At 40.7% G+C, this 26224-nt stretch overlaps 1 protein-coding gene and 1 pseudogene across 1 annotated transcript in view; one reads left to right on the top strand and one right to left on the bottom strand.

The window, feature by feature from the left end:
- Positions 1–26224, top strand: part of PLCH1 (phospholipase C eta 1) — a 216573-nt gene that overhangs the window by 45790 nt on the left and 144559 nt on the right. The window lies entirely within an intron of this gene.
- LOC122908624 lies at positions 19273–19745 on the bottom strand (annotated as a pseudogene).

The raw sequence follows: 26224 nt of genomic DNA, 5'->3' as shown, positions 1-26224 counted from the left end.
TTAAAAAATAGTGATGGTTGGGTTCTACTCCAGTCTTGTAAAATAATCTCTTGGGTGTGGGACCAAGATGTCTTCTCCATTCATTCATTCCTTATATCCACATTTTTATCTGTGTATATATAGCTATACCTCTATATCTCTAGTCTGTTTATCTTTAAGTGATTTTGATGTACTGGGAGGGGTGAGAATCAATGGGCCAATGTTGCTGATTGACTGAAACATCGATGGGTCCACTATATCAGGTATTAGTTTACATGAAAATTTTGATTTTTATGCAGATGGGGGCAAGTGATATGCTCACCTTCATATCAGTATTTTCTTTCCTAACAGATTTATTTCATATTTTATTTATTTGTTAATTTATTTTTAAAGTTTTTATTCATCTCAGAGGGGGAGAGAGAGAGAGGACACAAACAGGGGGAGAAGCAGAGGGAGAAACTGACTCCCTACTGAGCTGGGAGCCTGACAACATGGGGCTTGATCCCAGGACCTGGAGATCATGACCTGAGGCAAAGGCAGATGCTTAACCATCTGAGCCACCCAGGTGCCCCTCATATTCTTTTTAATATCATGTTTTCTCAGTGTCCTTAAAATGTGGTTTGTCTCATAGCCAATAGATCTGTTTGTTAAACGATACAGAAATAAACCTTTGAGCATTAACTGATCTCACAATGTTATCCACGGCCTCCTGGTGGTGAACAGAAATACTTTGGGAGGGTTCTTAAGAACAGGCAGCAAAGAAAATAAAAATAGCATTTTGTTTTGATTAATCCATGATGAGGACTACACAGTTCACAGCAGGATAATTAAAGAGTTGATACAGAAGTAAATATGAAACACAGGAATTGCAGGAACAGTGCCTTCATTTGGAGTAGCTCAGATGTAACCCTGAGATGTAACGCTTGTCGATCTTGGTGAAAGGGGTACCTAGAGACTTGGAGAAGCACACACATTTTCTTGTAGAAGGCAAACTATGTCAGACGTCTGTTCTCCTTTGTGTGAGAGAAAACCAATGCTGGGGACCCCTTTGTTATTCCTAGAAGTTTCAGAGTTAGGAGAAATCTTGTCTTAGATTACTCTTATGTTGCATGATACCTCCTTCTTTGTACGTGGGGTTCTTTGGGGGGCCATAGAGAGGAATTTGGAGCTGATGCTAAGATAACCAAGTTTAGACCTATTAGGAGGAATCAGTGGATTCTATACTGGCATATTCTTGGGGCACCATCAGGAAATTTTAGGGTTGATCTTGAATCAAAGTTGCCTCTAGAATTCGCAATGGTTGTTGTTTTTCCAGCTAATCTCTCTTGAGTCTTTCAACAAGACAGTTTTACAGATAAAACTCAGAGAGGTAAACAATTAGCCACAAAACACATTGTTAGATGATGGAGTTCAAACCCAGGTTTGTCAGCTGCTGCTTCTTCCATTGTGGTACAATGATGTGTTATACAAACTTGTTTCTTTTAAAGCAACTCAGATGGGGGTTTGAGTGTTTTAGAAGAGCTTCAAGACCCTCTAGAGGCCACTAAAGGACTCCACAGAGGCACCAATGTGAGTTACCTTTAGGCTGAGAAAGGCACTTAGAGAACCAAGTAGGTGTGGGGGCTGGGAACTGGTTGGAAATGGAGCCGTTCTTGGGAGTTTGTTGGAAATCCTGCATTGAACTGTGTAGTCCTAATCATGGATTATTTTAACAAGATCCCAGGTGATTTGTCTATACTCTGAAATGTAAGCAGCGTTTCTCAGAGAGATCCATTGAGCTTGCGTGTGAGCCCCTGGGCACGAGGGGTTAGTTCCAACCTCCAAGGAACAGGTTGGAGAGGAGGGAGTTAGGGGGAAGGGAAGAACTGTTGCCCACCAAACAACACATTTAGAGAGTGGAAACATGTGTGAGGGGGATAGCTAAAGCCAGAGACCCCAAAGGCTATCGCAATGCTCAGATTTCCAAGTGGGAGACATGAGGGCTATAATTTTCTTTATAGAATGGACTTAAAAATGTGAACTTCCAATGTCTAAAACCTAGGAAGGTACAGCTAAGGACATAAGCAGTACCCTGGTCTGCAGTGACACCTGATGCATCAGAATCAGGAAGGACTTGGGAAGCCATCTGACTGAGGGATTCTTTTTTTTTTTTTTTAAAGATTTTATGTATTTATTTGGCAGAGAGAGAGATCACAAGTAGGCAGAGAGGCAGGCAGAGAGAGGGGGAAGCAGGCTCCCCACCGAGCAGAGAGCCCGATGCGGGGCTCGATCCCAGGACCCTGGGATCATGACCTGAGCTGAAGGCAGAGGCTTTAACCCACTGAGCCACCCAGGCGCCCCTGACTGAAGGATTTTAAACTGAACCCGCAACTGGACTTTAGGACATTAGTGAAATCACTGAACATTATTCAAAACACTCTTAGGTATATACATATACTTTTGTGTATCCTTCTATGAACACAGTCTTTAGTGTTTATCACATTTCAAAGTAATCTTATGTGAACGTCTAAAACCGATCCCCTGTTATAGAAAAGAAGGTGACTGGTGCCTATTCATGAGAGACTGGCTATTGGGAGAGTTAATTCTAAATGCCAGCCTTTTGCCATTTCACCTCAACCGGCCTTCATGATCTGAGCTAAGCATTATGAAATGCTAAGTGGATTTTCTGTGGGATAAATCTTGTAAGTCTCTGCTTTTTCTGATTATTGGAACTGGTTCGATCTTAATAGCATTGGAATATTGTGACATAAAAGGAGTTTTACTTGGAACCATTTCAAAGCCTCTGTATATTGGCCAGCTGAGTATGAAGATACTCACTGCAGAACTGCTACAGGGCAGAATGTTCTGGGCATTGGCCTTGTTTGGCGCATTGCTGAGGGCAGCAGGATTCCATGACCGAGGGCTCTCTCTACCTGGTGGCCTCCAGCTGACTTTCGTGTGTGTCTTCGTAGCTAAAAAGTGATTATGAACTCTCTGTGGGGAGCCAGGTGCTGAACTTTACAAACAGAGTAATATAATCCATGTAGCATTTAGATCAGATAATGATTTCACTATCTGGTAATTCACTGTCTGGTAAAGCATTGACTCCATGAATCCAAAGGACATTTAGAACTTTTTCATTTTTAAGGATAAAGCTTTTAAAGCTGCTGCCCTGTAAAACCACGGATGAATGGCCTTTACTTGTGGAAGTTACCTTGCTGAGGTGGGCCCTCTCGGCATCTACCAGAAAATAATGCGGTACCCAGATCTTCGTGAATTATGTCTGGGTCAGGAGGATGGTTTTTGAAGGACAAATACTTAGTATCTTAATTTGCGGCCTGTGTTTGAGACCAGCTTTCATAGATGGATGTTCCTATCTTAGCTCCTGAGAAACCATCTGGGAAATAATATTCTCATAAGCCTCTTATTCTGAATCTTTAATTATATTTTTGATCCCTTATCCCTTACCATTTGTCCTAAATAATATAAATCAGTGCAGAGGTTTAATATCTGGCAACTATAGGTACCATGATGCTAGTCATGTAACATTTCTTTCTTGGACACATAACAAGTTCTGCATATAGTATAGTACTAATTTATTTCTAAATTAGATTAATTTATATAAAGAGATAAAGTGTTATTGGTTTCTTATTTTATCATCCTTAGTATTCCAGAAGAAGCAATTCTTTCCTCTTTTCTCTAAGGTCTTTAACAAAATTAGTCTTTGTAACCATTTTTGTGCTAGTTGACTGTGAATGAGAAGAACTAATGAAACAGAAAATTAAAATACTTTTGATGTTTTAATTTTAATACTAATCATTAATCTACACTTCATAGCTATTTTCTCATTGATAAATTTATGGCTTTAAAAAGCGTTTCTATGTTTCATAATTTTTTTTTTTTTTTTTTGGTACAGGGCTTTAGTAGATTTTTGCAATTCTTACTATTTGTATACCTTGTCAAAGAACAAGAATCTTAGCTGCCAAAAATCAACTTGATTCTTGGCAGAAGGCTTATTTGTGTATGCTTCCAAGCATTTCAGTGCCTGTGTGTACTTTTTTTTTTTTTAAAGTTAAACATAGGCCATCTTGAATATATTTTCACCTTTAGGAGAATATGCATTTTCTATGAGTCCTTTAGAGGGTGGTTGTAAACAGTAATATTCATGCTCTTTTGGAACTAAAAGCCCTGAAATTGTTGTGTAGAATTTTCAGGGCTGGAAAAGACCTCAAGGATCTCAAGAAAATTATTTAATGCAGCCAGCTTGCGAGATCCTTCTAGAATGAAAGCTCTAGAGAACAGGGAACATGACTTTAGAGCCTGGCACGTGAGAGACATCCAGTCAGTGAACGAATTAGTGACCTCCTACATTCCGTCAGGGAGGCTCCTGAGGTGTGGGAGGTGAAATGGCGGGCCTGAGGGGAGTTTACCTGAACTGTTAGCAGGTGACAAGAACGAAGTCTCTGGTGCAGGGTGTGTTACACACACGCCACACTGTGTGCCTGTATTCACACACTTCTTGGTCTCATGCTAAATAGAGGCAGCTTGTTGGTTCCCAAGTGCTGGTGTAACTATCAGCCTTCTGTTTCTGCCCGTGGTCCTTATTCCTCAAGCTAGTCTGAGCACAGGGTGCTGCTTCCTTTTCTGCTTCCTGCCTGAAATGTTTGTTGACCTAGGTTCTATGCTGGGGATTCGGCAGTTAACAAAGTAGAAATGATCCCCGTCTGTAGAGAGTTTCAGCCTTGCCTCTCTTTTGCTCTCCTCCTCCCTCTCTGCTCCCCCAAAGCTCACATGGGACTTTATGTGATGGACGCTTTTTCTTTGGAAATAATTTTATCCTCACAGAAAAATCGCAAGAATAAGAATACAACAAAGAAACTTCATCTGTCCAGATTTACTTACTGTTAACCTTTATACCATTTGCTTTCTCATTACAGACTTGCTCCTTACACATACACATACACACTAAATTATTTTTTCTGAATAATTTGAGAATAAATTACATACTTCATGGTCCTCTGCTCCTAAATACCTCAGTGTATATGCCCTAAGAATAGAGATATTACCTTATATAATCATGGCACAAAGTTATCAACTTAAGTAGATTTAAAATTGATAAGGCCTTTTAAATTTTTTTTAACATCCTTTATTTTTGAACTTTTTTTTTTTTTTTTTTGTTTAAATCTGATCTCTACAGGGAAATAGACCTGGGGGAAGGAAACTAGCAAACATGGAAAAAATACTGTGACATCATAAAGACCAGAGCTGAGGCTGGCCTGACATGTGTGTGATCCGTGCTTGCTTGAATGCTCTGCTGTTGCCACTTTGAAATTCTTTATTTTTGGAAAAAGTCTCGTATTTTCATTTTTGCATGGGACCCGGAGATTATGTAGCCCATCCTGCCTGGCATACCTGAATCTGATTTTGTAGGTAGTGTTGTCGATAAGGAATCCGAGGCTGAGAGGGATTTAAAATAATTTGGCTCAGGTTGCTGAGCTTCTTGGTGGGCAGAGATTTGAATTTCAGTCTTTTCAATTCCATATTCTATGACTGTTTTGTCGCTTTCAAGTATAATGTGTCCCCTCCTCTCCCCGCACTGTGTTAATTATTTTGGATTTAGAATTGTCCTTGCTTCTTTTCTCCTCAGGAACTTTACCTTCTTTTGGCACCAGAGGCTATTTCTCTTTTTTTCCCCTAAATTGCTGGGCTCAAGTGCTCACTAGAAGTCCATTTGGAAAACCTCAGTAAGCTGATAATTTTTGTCCCAAGGGAACTGCCCATGAGTAGTTTCCATCCTAATCTTCTCTCAGATTTATAGAGAGAAGGCTGCCTCTAGCCACTCCCTCATTCAACCCTTTATCCCAATCACAGCAACTGGTTTTCTTCATGCTCCCAGCTTTGGGAGTCCTTCTGTCGTCCTTTGGTATCTGAGGTCCTGCTTCATTCCTAGAGTCTTCAGCTGGGCATTTGAGAACTATCTGGAATCTGAGTTTCTATGTTTGGGGGAGTCTTCCTGCTCTCAGACTTTCTTGGGGCTCACTAACAGGCCTGGTGCCTTCTAGGCGCTGGGAAGACATCTGCAAACAAGACATTCACTATTACTGTTCTTAGGAGTTTACGTGGTTGTCCTCCCTGTGGCTATGCCTCACCTACCTAGGGTGGCTGTCAGGCAGAAGCAGAATTACTTAACCAGGGTTGTTGTTGGGGAAAAGAAGACGAGGAGAAAGGCTAAAGAAGCAGAGTCCCCTGAGACTTGGGGAAGAGGGCCTGCGAAAGGAGATGTGGAAGGCGCATGGTTGAGCTTGTGGAGGATGACCCCTCTCTGTCTCATCCAGAAAGTGACAAAGGACTCGATTCATGAAGTAGGTTAGGTTAGGAGTTTAGACTGTTGTGATAGGACTTGCACCGTGACATATTGAAAATTGTTACCAGGGGAGTCGGTACTGTCCGTTTACTTGGTTTTCTTCCAGAAAGAGGGCTGCTATCTCCCTGCCTAGGTCATTTATGGTCACCCTTGCCCTAAAGGTCATCTTTTGTTATGAAAATGTCCTCCCCAGACACTACAGGATTAGATTTTCAGAGGAGCCCATCTCCTTCCTGTCCTTACTGGTTATGGCCATCCAGTTCTCCCTGAAACCCACTTCCCCTTCCCAGGAGAGTCTCTTGTCAGCTGCACTAAGGCAAAGAGCCCTGAAGGCGGCTGGGGCTGGGGCTGCGGCTCCCTGTGCAGAATGAGCCTTGCAGTCTGGTCGCTCCTCAGCCAGGCCTTGGCTTTGGCTGGCCTGGGAGACTTTCCAGAGACGGGGCTGCTGACTCTTCGGCCTGAGCTGTTGTGGCTCCTGACTGCAGTCAGGGACCATGAGCTGTTCTCCGCTCTACTCCTCAGAGCTTTGTTTAGAGGGAAGTTGTGTCATAATCGAGAATCTTCTTCTCCCCTTCCCCCACTCTTCTCTCCCTTGGTTATCTTTGTGTTTGCACTCCTCACGGGACCAATTTGAACATGCAGTGCTCTGGGCTTCAGGATTACCAGATACGGTGCGGGGGTTTTCATTTTGCTAACCATGTGTGCCTCCCATTTGAATGTACATACTGTAACCCCTATTTAACCGACTGTAACCAAGCCATGCCTGGGCAGATAACATCATTTACATTTTCAGTACACCCAGAGATGTCAGATGAAGGCATGTAAAATGTTCTTCGCTAAAATACCAGCTCTGCAGAGGCACGGTCATTACATAAGCAAACAGTCCTGCTTTAGCTGGAAGTGCTGGAGAGAACAAGTACTTCGGGTTCATTCTGGATGCTTAGACTCCCTCTGTCCAGCCCCTCCTCCCGAGGGGAGAGGTAAAGGGGCTCTTCCGCTCAAGGGTACAAGTGCCTCTGGAGTGCTGTGGGGGAGTTTGAATATGTCACTCCTTAAGTTTTGAGTATTTTATTAAAGCTTCAGCCCCGAGAGAAGATACTTGTTTTAATATATGTCATTGTCAACAACTATTAGAGATTCCCACGTGCCTACCTATCTCTGGTTAGTTCTCCTCTGTTGATGGTACAGCTAAACCTGATCAGAACTGATGGGAGATACCTAAAACGATTGATGCTGATTTATAACTTCTGGGTACCTCTATGTATATCTGGATATTCGTTCAAGCAACTCAGATGTCAACTGAATGTTCACATTTTCCAAGTCCCTACCAAAAGCATTTTGAGGGCTGCTAGTGTTCACTGGCCATGAGCTCCTGGGTTTAGAATAGGGTGTGTGCATGGAATTTTGCCTGTAAGGTCTCCGTTGTTTGTGTGGATAGCTCTAGCTGGCATCAAGCTCTGAGCCAACCAAGGATTTTATTTTGAATTATAGTGACATCTTCATCAAACAGAGAGTGATGTGCCTGTAAAATTTTATGCTAACCTATAAAATTTAAAGCGACATGACTGATAGTCGTCTTTCCAAAAAAAAGGAGAACTTTTAGTTTTAATGCCCAGAGTCTTGAAGGGAAGATCAATAAATCATCAAGGAAGCATCATTTCAAAGAGGCAGTGGGGCCAAAGGGTGGCTGGCTCATCTTTGTCCTGCCGAACAGAACAATATTTGATTTGGTTAAAGCTTAGTCTGTTTTGGGATTCGGATGCTTAAAAACGTGTAGCAGTTACTGCCCACTGAAGCACATCAAGTTTTTAATGAAGGAGGAGGCCAAACTGGTTCATTTGACAGGCATGTGTGATCTATAGGACATGTTCCATATTATTAGAATATGTAGTTCTCTCCAGTGATGAATGAAGAGCCACGATGAACCTGCTGTCTAGGTAGAACCCTTGTTTCCACCATTCTTGACTCTCAGGGGACATTTTTGTAGTACACTGGGTTTACAGTTCCTAGTTCTCCTCTGTTGTCTAGCAACTCATTCTTGCTGGGAAGGATGGTAAGGGTGCATATGTGATATGTGGGAAGAACACTGTTTGGATTAGAAAGCCCTGCTTCAGGTAACCCCTGCCCCTGGCACTGTCAGGCACCGTCAGCTTTGTGATCTTGGGCAAGTCATGAAGAGTCTTGGAGGCTCAGCTTCCTCATCTGTGGAGGCCAGATGATCGTGGTGCCTCTTTCCACTTCATATAGCTGTTGTCAGGTTCACAAGGCATTTGTTCCTGAGAGGGCTTTGTAAGGGGTAGAGTATGAGGGACCATGCAGGGGTGGCAAGGTTATCACCATTTCTGCCATTGGGCATTTAAGTACCTTGCATACACCTTTGAGGAGCGCTTAACTTTTTCTTTGAAGATGAACTCACAGTAGTGTTCCATTGCGTCCTGTTGCACTTGATGCGGAAGTTCTAGCAATTTGCTGGGGTGGTCCTGACAGGGGTTTTGGAGCTTCCTGTAACAGTGACTTCCTTAAATGCACTGGTGATGAGTAGACCACAGGAAGGCAGCAGCTTTCATCTAGTGAGTCAAGTCCATTGCAAATACAAACTGAGAGCAGATTTCTGGTGCTGTCCCGTAGACACTTGGGGGCAAAGATCTCTGGCCTTCAACGAGCTGCTCTCTCATGTCTGATTCACACTGACCAAGTGATTGGACAGTGCTGTGTCTGCTTCAGGGCCAGGTACTGCGCAGGGCTGGGGGGCTAGTAAGTACACATAGCCCTGAGTGGTCAGGGGGCTTTTGGTGAAGGGCAAGTGCCCAGTGTCCCCAGAATGACCTGAGCTAGCTCTGGGTGAAGAAGGGAGGCTTGGGCGGAGCAGAGCAATACCACAGCGGATAGGTGGATACCCTCTGTTTTATGAAAGCCAGTATCCTTGCTCACCCTGAGAGCTTGTGTCTTCCTGGAGCACCCACATGGAAGTCTCCCAAAATCTAGCTCTTGAATTTTGCATGTATGTGTAGGATTCTTGTTGAGGTTTCATCTGTCTGTGTAGTTATATTGCTGATTTTGACATACGGTCTATTGAGGATTTGGGGTTTCCTGTGTAGTTGAGTGCACAGTGAAATTTCACAAAAAGACTTCAGCTCTGATAATTCTCTTGGGTGTTCTACAAGGCTTTCTGATGAGAAAATAGATTGCAGGGTATAAACTGCGTGCTGAAGATCTCCAGACTACCTGACCTGGTGAAGAGCACTGGCCCTGAAGACAGATTGTGGGGATTCAGATCTCAGGTCTATCACTCATTTGCTGGGCCAGCTCAAGGAAGTTACTTGACTTCTCTCTGCCTCAGTTTCCACATCTGAAACTAGAGAAAGGATTATATTTAATTCACTCATATGGGCATTTTAAGGATAAAATAAGGTATGTACAATGCTACGTATGTGTCTGAAATAGAGTCAGTGCTTCATAAATGTCAGTAATTCTCAAAGAAAGTTCTCCCATCATTTCAATACACCAATGGGAAGGGATTATTTCCTCCCTAGTTGAGAATTACTAAACTGGCTAGACTTTTTATTTTTTTTTTTTAAGATTTTTAAATTTTTATATATTTGACAGAGAGAGACACAGTGAGAGAGGGAACATAAGCATGAGGAGAGGGAGAGGAAGAAGCAGGCTTCCTGCCAAGCAGAGAGCCGGATGCAGGGCTTGATCCCAGGACACTGGGATCATGACCTGAAGCTGAAAGTAGATGCTTAATGACTGAGCCACCCAGGTGCTCCCAGCTAGACTTTTAAAAAAAGTTCTTTTTTTTCCTGAATAAAAGAAGTAAATGCCAGTTTGAAAAAATTAAAATGTAGTTAAATATCAGAAGAAAATACTAGAGATCTCATTGTTAATCTTTTTCCTATATTTTTCTAGTCCTTCATTCTCTTTCTATATACAAATATTTTACATAATTAAAATATTGTATATTTAGTTTGTATCCTTTTTTTCATATAGTATATCAGACATTCTGTAGGTAATGACAATGTCTAAAACATTGTTTTAGTATATGTGCTGCCGAAGCGAGCACTGTCTCAAACATTGTTAATGGCTAGTTAGTATCCTAAAATCTGACTGCATATTTTATTAATCATTCCCTTGTTGGTTGGCATTTAGATTGTTGGCAGTAATTATAATAACTAGTACTAATGAAATATTCTTGTATATACATTTTTATACCCCTGATGGCTTTCTAAAAACTTATGCCCTTAACTTACAGTTTCTCAGCAGTGTGTGAAAGGTCCTGCAGAACCAAACCCTCACTAAGTTACCGAGGTGGGAGGACCAGGTCTGCGAGGGGTGTGGTTGGGCACCCCCCTAGAGGCTCTTTCCCCGTGAAGTCACTGCTGCTCTCTGCTTGCTTTTGTACTACTTCAAATGCACATAAAATTGTGACTATGATTTAAAAACTGAATGGCTGATTTGAGATTTTGATTTTCCAGGTGATTTTCCTTACTCAGCATCTCTGTGTTCCCAAGCCAGAGGCCCTAACAGCTTCTGCCATTGTGGGAAGACTCTCTAACTGGGAAGAGTGAGGAATTCTGAAGCTCGGCTTGAAATCCCGTAGATGGTTTTCATGACCTGAAGCATGGAGCCGGTGGGAAGGATCTGGGCCTGGAGTTAGCTTGGGTTTGAAGCCTGGTTCTAGCACAGCTCTGCAGTCTTGGACATCTTGGCCAACTTGAATCTGTCTCCTTCCCTAAGTTTAAAATATGAGTACTAATGTAGCGCCTTACGGAATTTTCATGAAGATCGGAGAAGGTATTGTTTACAGTGTTTGGTAAATGATAGCTTTTGTAAGAATTGCCCCACAAAGCGATGTGGCTCCCATGTTTGTGTCCGTAGGTTTTCTCGATGGACTTGGCAGTTTCGGAGCAGATGTGTGCCATCCTGTTGCCCTGAGTTGGTCTCAATTTGGAATTATGTGGCTGGCGAGATTGAGGTCTGTGTGGAGATGGTATAGCGTATCACCTCTTCAGCATGGGACTTGATTAAATAAAGTTCTGTCCAGCCAGTGATTGGAGTGGCCGTTCACTCACCTTGTAGAGATTGAATACTTATTTGTCCAAGCACAGGGCTGTGGCCCTTGGCCTATACTAGCTCATTTACCTTCAGACATACTCTATGAGGTGGCTGCTAACATCTCTGCATTGAGGCTCTTTAGGCTCAGAGAGACCCTCTTCCATCAGGTAGTTAGATTTAACAAGTAAAAATACAGGAAATTTTGCATGGGACGTACTTACACTAAAAAATTGTTTGTAGTTTATCTGAAATCCAGACTTAACTGGATGTCTGTTTTATCTAGCCACCCTACCCATAACTTCCCCAAGATCATGCAGTGAGTGAAGGACAAAGCTGGGACTTAGATTTTCCTCCATCTGACTTTGAAGCCCATGCCGTAGTCTGTTACTCAGTGATGTGTCTGTGAGAAATCAGAAGTAGAACTCAGGTGTGAAATGTAAGGAAATCATTGTTAGATGGGATTTAAAGTCCTTCTCTCACTGTCAGTTGACAAGCTGCACTCAGAAACACTTTTCTCTTTCACCTGATTGGTGGACGATAATTCCCCATTAGATCTAATGGTTAGAAATAGAGATAGCTAATGAGGGCTTATGAGATACCTATTATATATGCCAAGAACTATGCTAGAACTACTCTGGAAAGAGCCCAGTCTTTTCAAATGAGGAGTTCAGATAAGAGATTAAACATTCCAGAGCTGTGTGGTTGTTGTGGTGACCCAGTCAAAGAAAGCACCACTGACCCTGAAAGCCTGTTGACCTAGACTTGACATTATACATGAACTTCTGCTGCGAGAACTCTGGGGTGTAACTCAGGGCAATGTGTGTGAATCATCCAGTGTCTCTGCTGACCCTAGAGTAGACGTTTCAGTATTAGTCCTTCCAATGGGCTGCATAGAGAATTACTTGCTGCTGCTGAAGAATTGGATATTTAATAAGGTGTAGATATTTCTGGACTCTCAAAACCCATGAGTTTTCCTTGGTGGTCAGACGCATGATCGGGGTACATGACTTGCTTTCTAAAGGCTCGCCTGCCTGCTTGCAGGCATTGCCCATTGCTGTGGTGTTGGGCTTGGGCTTCATGTTTGAGCCATAGGTCAGCTTTCCAGGGAGGAGCCTGGGGAGCTTTGAGGGCTAGAAGACAAGAAGCATGAAGAACCTCCTGGGAGAAGACTCGCTATGGATGAGGAGGGGAAGAGCTGTCTGCTCCCTTTCTCTCTCCTCACTCTCCCAAGACTGTTGTGGGAAACCTCTGGAAGAAAAGGGAAGGAGAAGTTTGCCAGTCTCCCTTGGGAACACTTTGGTCTCCATCTCTTTCTTGGACTGAGTGAGAAATTGACCTAAAGCTGCCTTTTGCTTTTCAGGTAACTTTGGTTCTGGCAGGTCAGAGGAACGAGAAACCCATCATTTGACACCAATTTTGTGTCTTGGGGACACTAGTGTCTTTTTATAGAAGATTATCTGGGAGTATTAATCATTTGTATTATTTAACAGAAGTGGGTATTTCTGATACCTCAAATTTGGGGGTACCACTCTACATTTAAAGTACTGTTTCATTTAAACAGTGAACTCCACTGCATTTCTAGGTTGATATAAAGGATTTCAAGACTAATAACCATAGTATGACAATGATAATGCAAAATAACTGATTCTAAGCACTTTATGCGTATTAAATTCTTACAATAACACTTGAAGGAGGAACTATTATTATGCCTGTTGTACAAATAAGGAAACCAAGAATCAGAAACATTTAAGTAACTTGCCCCAGTTCACACAGATGGTTGGTGGAAGAGTCAGAATTTAAACCCAGGTAGATGGGCTCCTAAACTCTTAACTGTTTTGTTGCATATTTGTGTTTGTGTATATATAAATATATATATATATATATACACTCACAGTCTTGTGAGAAGGATATCCTAATTATGCATACTCACACACACATCTGTGACATTCAGATTTCTCAGAGGATTTAAGAGTAAACAGTAGGGTCTGCAGATAGGATGAGGGCGATGGCAATTGGGAAACAGGTGAACAGGAAGCGGGTAGAGCATGATACCTCAGGGGAGAGGGATGGGTTAGTGATCTGGGCTGGGTGTAGATGGGAGCGGAGTAGAGGGGTTGATGGTGACATTTATGGGATAGGCAGTGCTGGGACTGTCAGGGGTTCAGCGGAAGCAGGGAGAAGAAAATGGCAAGCGGCATTCGTATTAGAGAATTCTGGGAGTAAGGGAGTTAATGCTCAGGGTGGAGACACCGGGTTACAAGTGTGAAATGCAAGACTACAGTAAATTGCTTGTGAAAGACATGCCCTGCCTTTTTGTCTGTCTACCTGTCTCTGTAAAGAACTTGATAAAACATGCAAATAAATGCATATGCATATTTTAGGGAAAACTGGACTTTAATAATATGCTGGTTCATTCACTAAAACTGGCTTTTTCAGACCCATTCTCGCTACTTAACTTGCCCACAGGGATGTGATTTTTACCTGAGAAGTAGCCATCACTGCTCAAGTATTTAGAAACTGTCACCTCTTTCATTCTAAGTTGGAAACCTTCCAGTCTCTTCTATAATCGTGGATATGTTTGTGTGTGGAATAAGGACAGACATCAAGGAAAAGCTTCAACTGTCAGTAATCTGTGCTTACCTGGACTGGCAGGAAAGTAGTGTGCTGTGGAGAAGAGCACAGATAGCTTCCTTTTTAATGGATTGCTTTTGCCTCCAGTGGAGTGATCTTTGCTTCCGAGAGTGTGTGTGTCTGTGTGTGTGCTTCTGTGTTTCTCTCTGTGTGTGTGTGTGTGTGTGTGTGTGTGTGTGTGTGCATGTTCATTTTCTGCATTCAGCCTGCGTCACTACCCTGGTAATCTGTGTTTCTCAATGGCCCCTTGTAGGTGAGGAGGATTTTTCTTTGAAGGCTAAAGAGCTCCACTTCCCAGACATAAAATGTGCACAATGCCTTGAGGGTTTTAAGCCCTGCGCTAAGCATGCAAGTCTCATACCCAAACTAGCCACAGCGCCTGCATTCCCACAATAGCGGCAGCCCTGAGCAGATGCTTCCAGTGCTCTTATCTGGCTGTGCTTTTCACTTTGGGACAAAGTTCTGTAATCATATCTTCCGGATTTATTTTCTCCACACCGTAAAGCCTGAATTGTGAAGATCGCATCATGCCATAAAGGGCAGCAGGAGCCAAGTTCTTGGGGCTGCTAAGGATTTCTTTGGCTTTTTTTTTCCCCCCCTTCTCCTTTCTGGAGATGTGTATCAGAAAAAGGCTTTGCCTTTAGAGAGGAATTTGACTGCTCTTGCCAATAATGTGTAACAGTATTAAATTTAATGGCAGACCTTGAAGTGTATAAAAACTTAAGTCCAGAAAAAGGTAAGAGTCATACTACTAATTTTAAGGTAAGTGGAATGGTCCTAGTGAAAGATGGGATACAGTTGTGATTTTATGTTAAGTTTAAATATTTATTTGAACTCTTGACAGCCTATTTGAGATAGTCTATTTCAGTCTGAGATAAAAAGGTAAAGTATTTTTGATGAGGTGAAGTGGTTTTTGTGTTTTTTTTTTTTTTGCTTGTTTTTTTTTTTCCCCTGGCAAATGTAGACTTCTGTAACAGTAAGATTTTCAGGCTGATGAAGAGGAAGCTCATTGTAATGAAGTGGTCAGTGGCAAAACCACTGTATTCTTAGGTTGCAAGTCAGGGATGTAGATATGCTTAAAAATTGTATGTGTCTGACACCTAGGAACAGTGAGCTTTGATGTAAACATTTCAAGTCTTACTCAGTTTGAGTCAGGAGTAAAGCTGTATTTTAACTTTCTACAATAATCTGGACAGAATGTATTTGTATCAGTTAAAAAGAGTCATGTACGGTGAAGATAATTAGCTTTATAAAATGACACGGTATAAGTATTCAGCATAGATAAAATGGAGGCAGAATCCATGTATCATGTTCTTAGAATCTGTCAGCTTCTGTAGCATGAGAGAAACATTTGAAAGTATGAGTGAGGAGATCAGAATTTAAATTATATGGAGATTGCTCTTGAATTATAAGAAATACTCCTGCCTGGTCAGACAGAATAAATGACATGTCAAGAAATGTCTTCCAAACTTGTCTTCCAACTGAAATTCGTCTGTCATTTCAGGTTATTCATGTGCGTCTACTCAGATGTAACTTTATCATGTCAGTGCTCCTTGTGAGAGCCTGTCTGGAGACTGTTGCTAGTTTATGGTATCAACTTCAATGTGTCATGTTCAGGGTTCCAGCCTTGATGCCTGCTTTTTATTCAAAATATGAATTAGACCATGGATTAGATTTCCAGAGCACAGCTGAGTTTTCTAAGCCTGGGAAGGACCTTTTACATAGAAATAGGGTGGGATTTGGGAATTTGGATAACTCAATATGCAGTTTGTCAGAAGGATTTTCCATTTAGAGTTTTGTCTTAATATGTTTGGAAACTCTCCTGTATGCTGAATGCAGGAGTAAGTTGAAATGCATAGCATACTATGAGGACTGTCTGGCTTTGCACGTCACAGAAATAAGGATGGAAAGGACTTCCATTACTTTTACCATAAAAGTAATCTCTAAGATTGAATTAAAGTGAAACATTAAGGCAATTTGAGTGAATTTTTCTAGTCATCTAAGCTTGTAAAATGGATGAATGTGAGGTGTCTTGTTTCAGGGATGATGTTTTCACATACAGATAGTCTTATCTTTTTTCCATGAGCATATATTTCATATTTTACTTATTTTTAATTATTTTAATGATTCATTTTTCTGAGTGAAAAATTTTCTGTACTGACTGCCCATATTGGCATTAATCTTAGTGGATGGCAAGACTATTTTTAAAGAAATCTTTCTTCTGCATTCCAGGAAGGTTTTAAGTGAAATATCTTAAATTATACATATCAGTTCCATTTCAGAATGTAAAACTGGTAGATTCTAATTTTCATCAAATCTGAATTGTATTTATTATTAAACAATGATTGTGGAAGTGGTTTCAGTTGATGGGTCTATAAAGTTGAAAAATGTTCATTCAGATCCAGAAAGACCAAAGAGAAGAAACCCGAGTTTTGATGGCATATCCCTAGTCTTAAAACTGTGTATTAAGTATAAAACTCAATGGTGCTCCTACATTGTGTATTTATGCATTAACTTAGGAAAATATTATTAGTCTCAAATTTTGGTATAATGTACTAAGCCTCTGAGCTGGAAGTCATCTCAGTGTTTCTTACAACACTCAAAAATTGTAAGGTACTTGAACTGCAACATTAAAAACAGCAGTCAGAGGAAGCTTCAGGCATGTAAGGTGAATGTTTTTAGAATCTTGTTATGTCTATGAATCCCAGCCTCCCTTTCAGCAATAAGAGCTAATACTAGTTCTTACTTCACAAGGTTGTTATAAGAATTACTGATATAACGCCTCTGAAAGCATTTGGAAGATGGAAAGGCCCCAGAAATATAAGATGATCTAATTCTAGAAATAAGGGTAATGCACATTTCATCTACTTTAATTGAAGAGAAATTCTTTTTGTTCTAGAGTGCAAATAACAAATGTTGACCTAGAACCTTGGTACCATCTGCTACTAATTTTCCCCTTGGCTTAGTATAACCTACATGACAGCAGTGTGCACACTGTGTATTGAATGTCCTATGCTGATGTCAGTGTAGGAATGAGTCCTAGATTTCTAGAGCAGAAAGAAACCATAGCCACCTTACTCTTTTAAGGAGAAAAAAATAGGCTACACATTTTTTTCTCTGAGACATGAAATAGATTTTTGGCTGGAATTGAGCTCTCCAGTTCCCAGATCATGATGGCTGGACCTACTCTATTTAATCATATAGATTTTTGCTTTTAGGATATGCTGAGCATTTTAGATACTTGTCATTTCTGTCTTTATATCATTTGAATTCTTAGTATAAGGGAGGGGAAAATCGAGAGTTTCTCATGAAATCCATAACTGTTAATAAATAATTGGTACAAAGATATGTTGAATGCTTTATATACCAAGTGCTAGTGGGGGACATGAAAAGTGAATAAAAGTATTAACCTTTTTTTCAGTAATTCATAGTATAGTACAAGGACATGCTTCTATCATGTAATTATGGTAGCACCGTAATCAGTGGTAGCTTGAGTGTGGAGAAGTAAGCAAGGGATTTCTGGAGGTAATATTTGAGCTAAGCCTTGAGGAATAAGAAGGATTATATCTTGTAGATAAACAAGGATTGAAGATGAAGAAGTAGGCAAGGGCAGAGTGTCATAATAAAGACCTCATAATCCAGGCTAAGAAATTTGGACGTTATCTCTCCCTGCCCCCTCCCCTTGCCCCACCTAAAGGAGAAGGTTTTAAGCTGGGAGAGATTAATGTGATTTGAATTTCAGAAGGATCTCTGACAACAGTTCAGAGACTGGGGGAGGAGAGAGGATACTAGTGCAAGGGAGACCAGAAGGCTTTTGCAGTAAATAGGGGAGGGTACAGTGGTCTCAACTTTCTGAGCTTAGACCTTTCATGAGAAAATACTGGACTCTGAAGTTGACATTGGTGTCCTTTGCCCCAGTCAAAGCTGCCCTTTGATTGCTTTTTCCTCTGTACGCACATTTTGTCCAATTACTGTCTTGCAGTTGGAATATATTAGCTACAAGTAGGTAATTACCTGATGTGAAATATAACATTTCTGCTCTTCCTAAGTTTACAAACTCTTTTTTTATTAGACAGGATTTTGCCTGACTATGAGTAGCTCTATATTTCTTTTTAAAAAAAATTTATTTATTTATTTGAGAGAGCGAGAGAGAACACAGAAGTGAAAGAGGAAGAAGGAGGCTTCCCACCAAGCAGGGAGCCAGATGTGGGGCTTGATTCTAGGAACTTGGGATCATGACCTGAGCTGAAGGCAGACACTTAACTGAATGAGCCACCCAGGTGCCCCTCTTTTTTGCTTCTCCAGAGAACGAGAAAGGTTTTCCCTAAGAAGCTCAGAGCACTCCAACTGAACCTCTTTTAGGTTATAAGACATTGATTTGAATGTTGTCACGCTGCTTGTGTCATCAGTCCAAATATAACAGTAGGGAGGTCAGTGGCCATATCTTGGTATTTAATTTTGTTCAAAATTACTATTTCCCTATTTAATGAAGAAGGTGAAGCTCATGATACTGTGTACTTTTTTCTCTTTCATAGATCAATTAGTCTAGTTCTGAACTACCTAGTAGAGTGAGTTCTTTATCATTGTTCTTATTTGGCTTTTCTTTTTCTTTTCTTCTTCTTTTTTTTTCTTTTCATATATTTTCTGTTCTAGATAAATTTTAGAAATAGACTGGATAGTCTCCAAAGTAATTCTTTTTTTTTTTTTTTAATTGGAATTGCACTGATTATGGAATAACTAAGGTGAATCACTAACTTTAAGATACTGCCTTTTAGGAACGTAGTAGGACTCACTAAATTTTAAATCTTTTTGTATGTCAGTAAAGATTTCGAGTTTTTTGTTTTTTTTCAAAGATTTATTTGAGAGGGAGAGAGAGAGAGAGAGTGTGTGAGAGCATGAGTGAGGGGAAGGGTGGAGGGAGAAGGAGAGAATCTTGAGCAGATTCCCTGCTGAGCATGGAGCCTGACTTGGGACTCCACTCACGGCTCGCACCCAGGACCCTGAAGTCACAATCTGAACTGAAACCAAGAGTCAGACTCTTAACCGGCTGAGCTGCCCAGGTGCTCCTAGAGTTATTTTTCTTCAGGTAAGTTGTCCACATTTCTTGTCAGGTTAATACTTGTGGTGGTTTTAGTTGGTATTGTGAATAGATTTTTGTCAGTTGCATTCTCTCCTTCCTTCCTTCCTTCTTTCTTTTCTTTCTTCCTTCCTTTTTTACAGGGAAAATAACTATTTTCTTTGGGGGTATGGGTAGATGTCTAGTCTCAGAATTTCTAGAATTGCTTCTTCGCACCAGTGGGCTTCATGACCTTGAGCATGTTGAAATATCACAGTTTTGCTCAAGGGCCAGCACTTGCCCACTGACAACGTTACCAATCTGGACATCCTTGAAGCAGCGGGATAGGCTCACAGACATGTTCTTGTGGTGTTTCTTGAAAGGGTTGTACTTTTGGATGTAGTGGAGGTAGTCTTGGTGGATGACAGTGGTCTTCTTTATCTTCATTGTTGGTCACCACACCAGACAATATCTACCCTTGGATAGAGACATTACAAATAAAGGGGCATTTCTTGTCAATATACATGCTCTCTGTGGCCTCCTTGGGAATCTTGAAGCCCAGACTGATATTATTGTAGTATCACAGGAGCTTCTCCTTGCCAGTTTCTCCAGTTAGGACCTTATTTTTAGAAAGATGGTCAGCTGCTTTTGGTAGACATGCTCAGTCTGAACGGATGCCATTTTAAACACAGTAGTATAAAAGAACTAGTACAAGAAGTATGTTTTCTTCTCTTAACCCTCTCTACCTCTTTCCTAAATAAATGACTTTTAACTCTTTTTACTAGCCTTTTTGTAGCGTTTTAGTTTTACTTTCATATCTCTAAATGATGTATTTATACTACTCTGTTGATTTTTCAGTTTTTGATATCATCTGTTGATTTCCTTCTATGGTAGTTGAGGAATTAGCTCACTAGTAAAATCCCCACATCTCTTTCAGTTACTTTGTTAGTTGGCTATCTATGTAACTTTAACAATTTCACTTACACTTTTTTCCTCTGCTCTGCCAAATAGAAATACTCTACCTAGTGACCATAGTACTCCCTTTACCCATCCTTTCTCTCACTTGTCCCTCCTTATTTCTCTCATATATAAACAGTCTTTCATTCCTTTTCAGTATTCATTATTACTCCTTCCATGTTTCAATCACAGGTTGATTTTATTTATTTTACTTTTTTTTTTTTTCCAAGATTTTATTTATTTGAGAGATGAGAGAGACAGCATGAGATGGGAGAGGGTCAGAGGGAGAAGCAGACTCCCTGCTGATCAGGGAGCCTGATGTTGGACTTGATCCTGGGACTCCAGGATCAAGACCTGAGCCAAAGACTTAACCAACTGAGCTTAACCAACTGAGCCACTGAGGCGCCCCCGAACATAGGTTGATTTCTTTTTTTAAAGATTTTATTTATTTATTTGACACACACAGAGAGAAATCACAAGTAGGCAGAGGTGGGGGGAAAGCCGAGCAGGGACCCAGATGCGGAACTTGATCCCAGAATGCTGAGATCATGACCTGAGCTGAAGGCAGAGGCTTAACCCACTGAGCCACCCAGGTCCCCTCATAGGTTGATTTTAAAAGTTTACTATCAATAAGCAAAGTTTACATACTATGACTGCATGAAGTTATGTGATTTTGGCTACATAAATATTCACCAGAGCAAGTAATCACCTAATTTAATTTTTAATTGCTTAATTTTAGTTAAGGATACTGCTTCAGAACATGGTATCTGAGGAAAAGGGTAGATTCTGGAGATTTCTATACCAGATGATGACATCAAGCTTATTAGAAACAAATCGAGTATCTAAAAGTCATTTTGACAACTAACAATCTTTATCATAACTCAGGGAGATGAATAAAGTTGTTATCTCCACTTTGGGGGTGACAAATCTGAGGTTCAGAGAGAAAAATAACTTGTCATAGTGTAATTTTGTAATTGATAGAGCTGACATCTGAGTACTGTTGGCTGACTTTGGAGCCTGAACTTGCAGTCATGTTCTCTCTTAGTGATGCTGTTACTTTCTTGGAGTTGGTAAGATACAGAGGCAAGAAACAATTGAGTGCCTTCTCGGTTTAAAAATAAATAAATAAATAAAAATAAAAATGAGCATTTTTATGGTTTAATTTCTTCTGTCTGCATATGGTGTTCCCTGGAGTAAATGGGCCTGCAGCTGGGTGAGTACTTTCTGATTAAGAGAAGGAAGAGCTGTGAGGTAGTTGACATAGGGCTTGGCATAGGGAAGCAGGGGCATAAAAATGGTTATAGGGTGGGACCAGATCTTGCAGGTTTTTAATATCCCCCTGAGGAGTCTGGGCTGCATCTAATGAAGAAGGAAAGAAAACGACTACTGTGGAACTTTGGAGTTGATGGGTGATAGAAAAGTAGTAGTTGAGGAAAAAAGAGTGGTATTTTAAGAAAAACGTGTTATTTTTTTGGGAAAAAAAGAAGTACCATGAAGGACCAATGAGGGATCCTGCAATCTACCTGAGAAATTGGTTCAGGCATATCAAGGCCTTGAACCTTATCATGGAGGTTTTCAGGAACGATCCATTACTATCTCTAATTACTTGTCAACAAAACAGAAGTTATCATGAGTGACTTAGAGTTACTTTGGCTGTCTCTTTGAAGAAAGGTAAATGATTATTTCTATTGATCTGTTTATTATTTATTTTTAAAGATATTATTTATTTATTTGACAGAGAGAGACAGTGAGAGAGGGAACACAAACAAGGCAAGTGGGAGAGGGAGAAGCAGGCTTCCCGCTGAGCAGAGAGCCCGATGCGGGTCTCGATCCCAGGACCCTGGATCATGACCTGAGCCCAAGGCAGACGCTTAATGACTGAGCCACCCCGTACCCCCCTATTGATCTGTTTAGAGAGTAGGTTATGATTGTAGATGTATGCAGTATAAGGTTTTCATCTAATTCCTGCTTCTTAAAATCAGTGTCCATATTGTCTGTTTTTCCAGGTAGGGTGTGAAAAGATAAACCTTGAAAGAATATACAGGCAGGGGTTTGAGGCGCCCCTCCCCCCAAGTACAGCTGTAAAATCAGAAGAGAAGGGACAAAATAAAAGACAGCTTTAAAAGACTGTTGATTTACTCTCTTATAATTTCTCCTTGCACATTTTCCCCTCTCATGTCTATGTTCATTTATCATCATGTGCCCATTCTTTTTTCTTTAAGTGTCCAAAATTATATCTAATGACTGTTTTTAAAAAGACCAAGCAATACTGACTCATATTAAGTAACTAAGTAAAATTCTCCCTCGCCTTTCCCACTCCTTAGATTTCACCATAGTTGACACTTTCTTTGGCATGTGGACTTGGCGTCCTTCTAGGAGTGTGTGTGTACACGTGTGTACGCAAATGCGGAAAGGGACCGCGCCACTCGCGCAGGTTTCACAGGGAATTACACTTGTGGGTGAGGAAGAAGGACAATGGAAAAAGCAGATTGTGTGGGCTAAGTCACAATATACTTTCCTGTTGCTACTTGTTCAGCCCTCATTGGAAGATGAGACAGGACTTCAGCTTGGACCTAGTAACTGAATGCCTCTTCTATTGTTAGCATCCTCTTGGTGGTAAGGTTAATTTCAGTCATTTTGTGCTTTCCTTATTTTCTGATTTTTGCATTTTTCAAATTTACTCACTTCTTTTCTCATGTTCTTATTGGTGTTTTGAAAAATGAAAAGGCCAAGAAATCCACTTAGAAAATGAGAGAAGGCAGGCACGGGGAGCATAATAAATACGGATATACAAATTTTGGTGGGGGCGTGGGGAGGAAGAGGGACCATGTCTCAAGTTTCTTCTTTATCGTTTTAATTTTAATCTTTTTTTTTTAAGATTTTATTTATTTATTTGAGAGAGAGACAGTGAGAGAGAGCATGAGCAAGGAGAAGGTCAGAGAGCGAAGCAGACTCCCCATGGAGATGGGAGCCTGATGCGGGACTCGATCCCGGGACTCCAGGATCACGCCCTGAGCTGAAGGCAGTCGTCCAACCAACTGAGCCACCCAGGCGTCTTATGTAAAGAATTTAATCTTATGTAAAGAATTTGACCAGTCCCCTTCTCCCATTCTGATGCATAGTCATTCTGAACTTTATTTCATAGTCTCTCACTATTTACTTACTTTTTCCTATCTCAGATGTGTTCCTTTTGGGGCACTGGGTGGCTCAGTTGGTTAAGCAACTGCCTTCGGCTCAGGCCATGATCTCGGGGTCCTGGATCAAGTCCTGCATCAGGCTCCCTGCTCAGTGGGGAGACTGCTTTTCCTCCTTCCACTTCCCCTGCTTGTGCTCTCTCTCTCTCTCTCTGTCAAATAAATAACATGTTTTTTTAAAAAAAAAAAAAAAACCCAAAATAAAAAAAAAACCAAATGTACGCTTTTTTCCTGAAAAAGTGATGAATGAAAGCAAGATACACAAGGGGACAGAAGAACAAAAGGAACGGAGAAAGGAGCTGTTCCATTCTCCCCACACTTGAGTTTCTTACTTTTCCCGCTCTGCGCATTAACACTCACGCTTCTATTGGTTATGATCGTTCCTCCTCAAAGTCTTCCTTTTTCTTTCCAGATTCTCTTGCCCTAGTTTTCTCATTTCCTTTCTCTTTTCACAGAAATAAGGTTTAGGCTCAAATTGGTTTATAAGGCCACATGCGAGTCCATGAAGGTAAGAACCCATGGTTGGGTATTGCCCTGGCTCTGATGTGTATCAGCTGTAAGACGCAGCAGCAGTTCCCTGCTCTTCTCTGTGGTCTAGGGGGTCTTCTTAAGATGCCTTTCATGATTTTTCTTGTTCTAAGTTCAGGGAAGTGTCGTTAAGAACAAACACAAAGCAACACAAATATTGGCAAAAGGCCTGCAGAGAACCAGAGAGCAACAAAATGATGAAGTTCTGAAGTTGTCCGTGGTCAGCGCAAATAGTGTCTGCAGCCTGGCTAACGTTCTCTTCCTATTCCCAGATGGTGATCACCCTTATTTGTTTGTTTGTTTGTTTTAAAGATTTTATTTATTTATTTAACAGAGAGAGAGAGAGAGAGCTCACAAGTAGGCAGAGAGGCAGGCAGAGAGAGAGGGGAAAGCAGGCTTCCTGCTGAGCAGAGAGCCCGATGTGGGGCTGATCCCAGGACCTTGAGATCATGACCTGAGCCGAAGGCAGAGGCTTTAACCCACTGAGCCACCCAGGTGCCCCTATCTCCCTTATTTGAAGAGAGAGCACAGTTTTGATCACTGCAGTTAAAGAAGGTAGTGGGGGAAAACAAATAGTAACAGAATGGAAAATGGATTCTTTCTTTAGGAACAGGTCAAGTTTAAGAGGCTGGACATAACATTTCTTGATCGGACCATCCACTTTTATAAATCTGTGGCTTCTAACTATTGGCTTTTTGTTTTTTGTTTTTTTTAAATTTCTTCTTTCGAGGTATATGTGTATTGGGGGGAGGGGGGTTTCCATACCATTGCTTTTTTGTGCTTCTTCTTTATCCTGTACTCATGTATTATTGTCTTCCTGATATGATTCGAAGTTTACACTTCTTTGTTCAATTTCCTTAATTTCTCATTCACTCAATACTTAAGTTTATTTTCTTGTTTTTTATTCATATTGCTGGAATCTTTTCCCATTCTCACATGCAACCTGTTCTCTTTTTTCTTTTCTTTTCTTTTTTTTTTTTTTTAAGATTTTATTTATTTCCTTGATAGGCGGAGATCACAAGTAGGCAGGGAAGCAGGCAGAGAGAGAGGAGGAAGCAGGCTCCCTGCTGAGCAGGGAGCCAGATGCGGGGCTCGGATCCCAGGACCCTGAGATCATGACCTGAGCCAAAGGCAGTAGCTTAACCCACTAAGCCACTCAGACACCCCTGTTCTCTTTTTTCTTAATCATTTGTTTCTTTGTATCCCCAACGAGAAGAGAAGGACACTAGTGTCAGGGAGAGGCCCAGAAGTACTAATCTAGGACTTTTTTCAGTTCTGTGGTATAGTGCGGGGCAGGAGGACAATTACAGGATTTGAAGTAAAATAGCAGCAGGAAACAAAAGTTCTAATAACAGCTTAACTCTTTAGGTAATCACCTGGGTCAATTTCTCTGGTACTCATTTTCCTCATTTAAAAAGTACGGATTCTGTGCCTTTCAAAGAATTGTGAAGATTAATGAGATGAAGTGTGTGACAAGTCTTGTCCAGTGGTTGGTACATATGCCCACTATTTTAGTGTCTGTGTTACATACACACACATTCACACCCACGCACACATACCCCTTTCTTTATCTCAGGATTGACAACCAGTATCAATTTTCTGTTTGTATTTTTCCTCTAACCCATTTGCCTAGCATAACCAAAACCAAAGTCAAGCATACAACAAAGGTATGAAAGAAAAATTTAAGGAAGTAACAAGTTAACTTTTAAGTCCTTCATTGATTTTAATAAGCAAGACAGCTTATTATTTAGAGTACATAAATGTGGAAACACATTTCCCACTCAATTCTGATAATCACAGCTTACCCACAATCCATATCCCTTGATAATTAATATCTCATCATTTGTTCTAACTTCTTTCATGCTGGTTTTCAAATCCAAAATTTGCTTGGCTTCTAGTCACTTAGACTGTTGCATAAATTAAGCACACTGTCCCCTTACTAAATATAACTTCTCAATGTTGTGGACTAGGATTTTCCACAGGCCAGAGAGGATGTTTTTAAAAAATATGAAGAAGAGGACCAAAAAATTTTTAATCGTGTTTTCAAAAATTAAAAGAATGAAATACTGTTATACGTGTGTGTGTGTGTGTGTGTGTGTGTGTGTTTTACCTTACCTGACAGGTAAAGGGTTAAAAAAAAACAACAACCAAAAAACCCCCAGATGATATCTAGTGTCGGCAGAGGTATGTGAAAATGAGCACTTTTCTATACCGCCAGTGGGAATTTGAGTTAATATTTCTGGATGGCAGTTTGACAGTAGGCAGACCCTTCAGCTCAGTGGCTTTACTTCCAGGAACTATGCCTATAAAAGTACTTGCACATTTGCACAAAGACATGGTGATAGGAAAGTTTATGTCAGTGTTTTTTTTTTTTTTTTTTTTTGTAATGGCAGGAAAAGTTGAACAACCTAAATGTACACTAGTAGACAGTTTTTTCTTAATGCCTAAATGTATGTGCATACGAAAAGGTAAAGTAAGCTC

Source organism: Neovison vison, chromosome 6 (assembly GCF_020171115.1).
Source record: "Neovison vison isolate M4711 chromosome 6, ASM_NN_V1, whole genome shotgun sequence".
In the NCBI taxonomy this organism is placed as follows: Eukaryota; Metazoa; Chordata; class Mammalia; order Carnivora; family Mustelidae; genus Neogale; species Neogale vison.
This window is presented reverse-complemented; position numbering and strand designations above follow the sequence as displayed.